This window comes from Anomaloglossus baeobatrachus, unplaced genomic scaffold (genome assembly GCF_048569485.1).
Source record: "Anomaloglossus baeobatrachus isolate aAnoBae1 unplaced genomic scaffold, aAnoBae1.hap1 Scaffold_4682, whole genome shotgun sequence".
NCBI classification, from domain to species: domain Eukaryota; kingdom Metazoa; phylum Chordata; class Amphibia; order Anura; family Aromobatidae; genus Anomaloglossus; species Anomaloglossus baeobatrachus.
In genome coordinates this window covers 24515-30514 of record NW_027444025.1, presented here as the reverse complement: position 1 = coordinate 30514, position 6000 = coordinate 24515, and the positions used below count along the sequence as shown (strand labels likewise).

Below are 6000 nucleotides of genomic sequence, written 5' to 3'. Positions count from 1 at the left end.
GTCAGGCAACCTGTCCTGTCCGTCTTTTTGTATCGTGAATTGGAAAGACTGCAAGGGGGAGGGGAGTTGCTTGCGCCCTAAAGGAGGAGTTATTCAGATTCATTGCAGTGGGCGGCGGCTGCAAAACGCACCATTCTTCTTGTTTTGGCTCTGCAAAGCAGCCTTTTCAAGGGTTGGCTTGGGTGACAAAATGTCTTGTGTAGGCGTGGGTTTGTCTCCCTCTCGCTCTCTCTCCCTAAGATGTGTCCGGCATAGGCCAGGGTGCCACTCGAGGCCCAAACCAATTCTGGTTATCGCTTCTCGGCCTTTTGGCTAAGATCAAGTGTAGTATCTGTTCTTATCAGTTTAATATCTGATACGTCCCCTATCTGGGGACCATATATTAAATGGATTTTTAGAACAGGAAGATGGAAAAAGAGCTTGCTCTGTCCACTCCACGCATTGACCTGGTATTGCAGTACCTCCAGGAACGGTGCACCCCTTCTTAACCCAGTTTCCAAAAGCAGAACTCAATTCACCTGATTCATATTAGCCCGATTTAATGAATTGGAAGAAAGCATACGTCTTCATATGCACCTCAATTTGGCCCATTCACTTTTCACACTTCCTCCTTTTGTTTTTTATCTTTCACACTTTTGACTTTCTTTATTCATCCAAATAGCAAACTCATCACCACTCAACCTGACCAACTCGGCTATGTCCCCGTGCTGCAGTTCTCTGTCTTATCTAGATCATTTGCAATTGAATGGAATAGATCCCTTTTGGACAAAGTGGATTCACCTGCTGCTGCAGTGACCACAGGTGTGATAACATCTAGAATTGGCATCTGGTGCGATCTCTCCGCTTCCACTCCAAAGAAAGTTACCTGTTTATTCCTATCATGCATTGGTTTTTGGGGTTTTCTTTGAGTAATGATGATCTCTTTAGTAGTCTGTTGGCGCCCTCTCCTGGAGGAATAGTTTGCTTGCTCTTGGACATTCTAAAAGAGAGGTCATGATAGACATTGAGCTTCTGAGCTCAATTGGGGACAGTCATGGGTGATGAATGTTTGCAACCTACTGCGAAGCCTCATACCGCAATATAAGGAACGTCAAATACTAAGAAAGGGCGGCCTATGAAAGAATTACTACTTTCAATAAGTACACTTAAACGGCTAATTGGGAATAGAAAAACTGTAAAAAGCCCTCTGAGAAAGCCCCCCTCTAACCTTTGATAGTAAGCTTTTCTGTAGTCTGCCTGTTGATGTATTTTCCGTTTGAACTGTGCACAACATGAAGAGACGGAACACTGGCGGCTTGTCACAATGCCCCCCGATGACATCACAATAGCGCTGCTGCCTAGAAAACAAGCTGCGCAGAAGAAGTTGTTCTTTGGGTGGGAGGGTGGGCTAGTGGAAGGAGGGGGCAATCTCTTTTTTTCCCGGGTGGTAGGGGGATGACAGGAGAAGGGAAGCGGGTGGTGAGAAAGGTACAGAGGGCAGGGTTTGGGGGCTGGGAAGGAAAGGGAAAAGATTAGGGTTTGGGGATGATGAAAGGGCTTTCTACGGGTAAGGATGGCAAAGGGTGGCAGTGACGGAAAGTCAGGCAACCTGTCCTGTCCGTCTTTTTGTATCGTGAATTGGAAAGACTGCAAGGGGGAGGGGAGTTGCTTGCGCCCTAAAGGAGGAGTTATTCAGATTCATTGCAGTGGGCGGCGGCTGCAAAACGCACCATTCTTCTTGTTTTGGCTCTGCAAAGCAGCCTTTTCAAGGGTTGGCTTGGGTGACAAAATGTCTTGTGTAGGCGTGGGTTTGTCTCCCTCTCGCTCTCTCTCCCTAAGATGTGTCCGGCATAGGCCAGGGTGCCACTCGAGGCCCAAACCAATTCTGGTTATCGCTTCTCGGCCTTTTGGCTAAGATCAAGTGTAGTATCTGTTCTTATCAGTTTAATATCTGATACGTCCCCTATCTGGGGACCATATATTAAATGGATTTTTAGAACAGGGAGATGGAAAAAGAGCTTGCTCTGTCCACTCCACGCATTGACCTGGTATTGCAGTACCTCCAGGAACGGTGCACCCCTTCTTAACCCAGTTTCCAAAAGCAGAACTCAATTCACCTGATTCATATTAGCCCGATTTAATGAATTGGAAGAAAGCATACGTCTTCATATGCACCTCAATTTGGCCCATTCACTTTTCACACTTCCTCCTTTTGTTTTTTATCTTTCACACTTTTGACTTTCTTTATTCATCCAAATAGCAAACTCATCACCACTCAACCTGACCAACTCGGCTATGTCCCCGTGCTGCAGTTCTCTGTCTTATCTAGATCATTTGCAATTGAATGGAATAGATCCCTTTTGGACAAAGTGGATTCACCTGCTGCTGCAGTGACCACAGGTGTGATAACATCTAGAATTGGCATCTGGTGCGATCTCTCCGCTTCCACTCCAAAGAAAGTTACCTGTTTATTCCTATCATGCATTGGTTTTTGGGGTTTTCTTTGAGTAATGATGATCTCTTTAGTAGTCTGTTGGCGCCCTCTCCTGGAGGAATAGTTTGCTTGCTCTTGGACATTCTAAAAGAGAGGTCATGATAGACATTGAGCTTCTGAGCTCAATTGGGGACAGTCATGGGTGATGAATGTTTGCAACCTACTGCGAAGCCTCATACCGCAATATAAGGAACGTCAAATACTAAGAAAGGGCGGCCTATGAAAGAATTACTACTTTCAATAAGTACACTTAAACGGCTAATTGGGAATAGAAAAACTGTAAAAAGCCCTCTGAGAAAGCCCCCCTCTAACCTTTGATAGTAAGCTTTTCTGTAGTCTGCCTGTTGATGTATTTTCCGTTTGAACTGTGCACAACATGAAGAGACGGAACACTGGCGGCTTGTCACAATGCCCCCCGATGACATCACAATAGCGCTGCTGCCTAGAAAACAAGCTGCGCAGAGGAAGTTGTTCTTTGGGTGGGAGGGTGGGCTAGTGGAAGGAGGGGGCAATCTCTTTTTTTCCCGGGTGGTAGGGGGATGACAGGAGAAGGGAAGCGGGTGGTGAGAAAGGTACAGAGGGCAGGGTTTGGGGGTGGGAAGGAAAGGGAAAAGATTAGGGTTTGGGGATGATGAAAGGGCTTTGTACGGGTAAGGATGGCAAAGGGTGGCAGTGACGGAAAGTCAGGCAACCTGTCCTGTCCGTCTTTTTGTATCGTGAATTGGAAAGACTGCAAGGGGGAGGGGAGTTGCTTGCGCCCTAAAGGAGGAGTTATTCAGATTCATTGCAGTGGGCGGCGGCTGCAAAACGCACCATTCTTCTTGTTTTGGCTCTGCAAAGCAGCCTTTTCAAGGGTTGGCTTGGGTGACAAAATGTCTTGTGTAGGCGTGGGTTTGTCTCCCTCTCGCTCTCTCTCCCTAAGATGTGTCCGGCATAGGCCAGGGTGCCACTCGAGGCCCAAACCAATTCTGGTTATCGCTTCTCGGCCTTTTGGCTAAGATCAAGTGTAGTATCTGTTCTTATCAGTTTAATATCTGATACGTCCCCTATCTGGGGACCATATATTAAATGGATTTTTAGAACAGGGAGATGGAAAAAGAGCTTGCTCTGTCCACTCCACGCATTGACCTGGTATTGCAGTACCTCCAGGAACGGTGCACCCCTTCTTAACCCAGTTTCCAAAAGCAGAACTCAATTCACCTGATTCATATTAGCCCGATTTAATGAATTGGAAGAAAGCATACGTCTTCATATGCACCTCAATTTGGCCCATTCACTTTTCACACTTCCTCCTTTTGTTTTTTATCTTTCACACTTTTGACTTTCTTTATTCATCCAAATAGCAAACTCATCACCACTCAACCTGACCAACTCGGCTATGTCCCCGTGCTGCAGTTCTCTGTCTTATCTAGATCATTTGCAATTGAATGGAATAGATCCCTTTTGGACAAAGTGGATTCACCTGCTGCTGCAGTGACCACAGGTGTGATAACATCTAGAATTGGCATCTGGTGCGATCTCTCCGCTTCCACTCCAAAGAAAGTTACCTGTTTATTCCTATCATGCATTGGTTTTTGGGGTTTTCTTTGAGTAATGATGATCTCTTTAGTAGTCTGTTGGCGCCCTCTCCTGGAGGAATAGTTTGCTTGCTCTTGGACATTCTAAAAGAGAGGTCATGATAGACATTGAGCTTCTGAGCTCAATTGGGGACAGTCATGGGTGATGAATGTTTGCAACCTACTGCGAAGCCTCATACCGCAATATAAGGAACGTCAAATACTAAGAAAGGGCGGCCTATGAAAGAATTACTACTTTCAATAAGTACACTTAAACGGCTAATTGGGAATAGAAAAACTGTAAAAAGCCCTCTGAGAAAGCCCCCCTCTAACCTTTGATAGTAAGCTTTTCTGTAGTCTGCCTGTTGATGTATTTTCCGTTTGAACTGTGCACAACATGAAGAGACGGAACACTGGCGGCTTGTCACAATGCCCCCCGATGACATCACAATAGCGCTGCTGCCTAGAAAACAAGCTGCGCAGAAGAAGTTGTTCTTTGGGTGGGAGGGTGGGCTAGTGGAAGGAGGGGGCAATCTCTTTTTTTCCCGGGTGGTAGGGGGATGACAGGAGAAGGGAAGCGGGTGGTGAGAAAGGTACAGAGGGCAGGGTTTGGGGGCTGGGAAGGAAAGGGAAAAGATTAGGGTTTGGGGATGATGAAAGGGCTTTCTACGGGTAAGGATGGCAAAGGGTGGCAGTGACGGAAAGTCAGGCAACCTGTCCTGTCCGTCTTTTTGTATCGTGAATTGGAAAGACTGCAAGGGGGAGGGGAGTTGCTTGCGCCCTAAAGGAGGAGTTATTCAGATTCATTGCAGTGGGCGGCGGCTGCAAAACGCACCATTCTTCTTGTTTTGGCTCTGCAAAGCAGCCTTTTCAAGGGTTGGCTTGGGTGACAAAATGTCTTGTGTAGGCGTGGGTTTGTCTCCCTCTCGCTCTCTCTCCCTAAGATGTGTCCGGCATAGGCCAGGGTGCCACTCGAGGCCCAAACCAATTCTGGTTATCGCTTCTCGGCCTTTTGGCTAAGATCAAGTGTAGTATCTGTTCTTATCAGTTTAATATCTGATACGTCCCCTATCTGGGGACCATATATTAAATGGATTTTTAGAACAGGGAGATGGAAAAAGAGCTTGCTCTGTCCACTCCACGCATTGACCTGGTATTGCAGTACCTCCAGGAACGGTGCACCCCTTCTTAACCCAGTTTCCAAAAGCAGAACTCAATTCACCTGATTCATATTAGCCCGATTTAATGAATTGGAAGAAAGCATACGTCTTCATATGCACCTCAATTTGGCCCATTCACTTTTCACACTTCCTCCTTTTGTTTTTTATCTTTCACACTTTTGACTTTCTTTATTCATCCAAATAGCAAACTCATCACCACTCAACCTGACCAACTCGGCTATGTCCCCGTGCTGCAGTTCTCTGTCTTATCTAGATCATTTGCAATTGAATGGAATAGATCCCTTTTGGACAAAGTGGATTCACCTGCTGCTGCAGTGACCACAGGTGTGATAACATCTAGAATTGGCATCTGGTGCGATCTCTCCGCTTCCACTCCAAAGAAAGTTACCTGTTTATTCCTATCATGCATTGGTTTTTGGGGTTTTCTTTGAGTAATGATGATCTCTTTAGTAGTCTGTTGGCGCCCTCTCCTGGAGGAATAGTTTGCTTGCTCTTGGACATTCTAAAAGAGAGGTCATGATAGACATTGAGCTTCTGAGCTCAATTGGGGACAGTCATGGGTGATGAATGTTTGCAACCTACTGCGAAGCCTCATACCGCAATATAAGGAACGTCAAATACTAAGAAAGGGCGGCCTATGAAAGAATTACTACTTTCAATAAGTACACTTAAACGGCTAATTGGGAATAGAAAAACTGTAAAAAGCCCTCTGAGAAAGCCCCCCTCTAACCTTTGATAGTAAGCTTTTCTGTAGTCTGCCTGTTGATGTATTTTCCGTTTGAACTGTGCA

The 6000-nt window shown here is 45.9% G+C and overlaps 4 non-coding genes across 4 annotated transcripts; all 4 read left to right on the top strand.

Moving 5' to 3' along the window:
• Positions 1–292: 292 nt before the first annotated feature.
• On the top strand, positions 293–483 carry LOC142281272 (U2 spliceosomal RNA). The gene has a single exon (XR_012743400.1). It is a non-coding gene; the product is annotated as a U2 spliceosomal RNA (small nuclear RNA).
• Positions 484–1870: 1387 nt separating this feature from the next.
• On the top strand, positions 1871–2061 carry LOC142281271 (U2 spliceosomal RNA). The gene has a single exon (XR_012743399.1). It is a non-coding gene; the product is annotated as a U2 spliceosomal RNA (small nuclear RNA).
• Positions 2062–3447: 1386 nt separating this feature from the next.
• On the top strand, positions 3448–3638 carry LOC142281270 (U2 spliceosomal RNA). Its single transcript, XR_012743398.1, has one exon. It is a non-coding gene; the product is annotated as a U2 spliceosomal RNA (small nuclear RNA).
• Positions 3639–5025: 1387 nt separating this feature from the next.
• On the top strand, positions 5026–5216 carry LOC142281269 (U2 spliceosomal RNA). The gene has a single exon (XR_012743397.1). It is a non-coding gene; the product is annotated as a U2 spliceosomal RNA (small nuclear RNA).
• Positions 5217–6000: the final 784 nt, after the last annotated feature.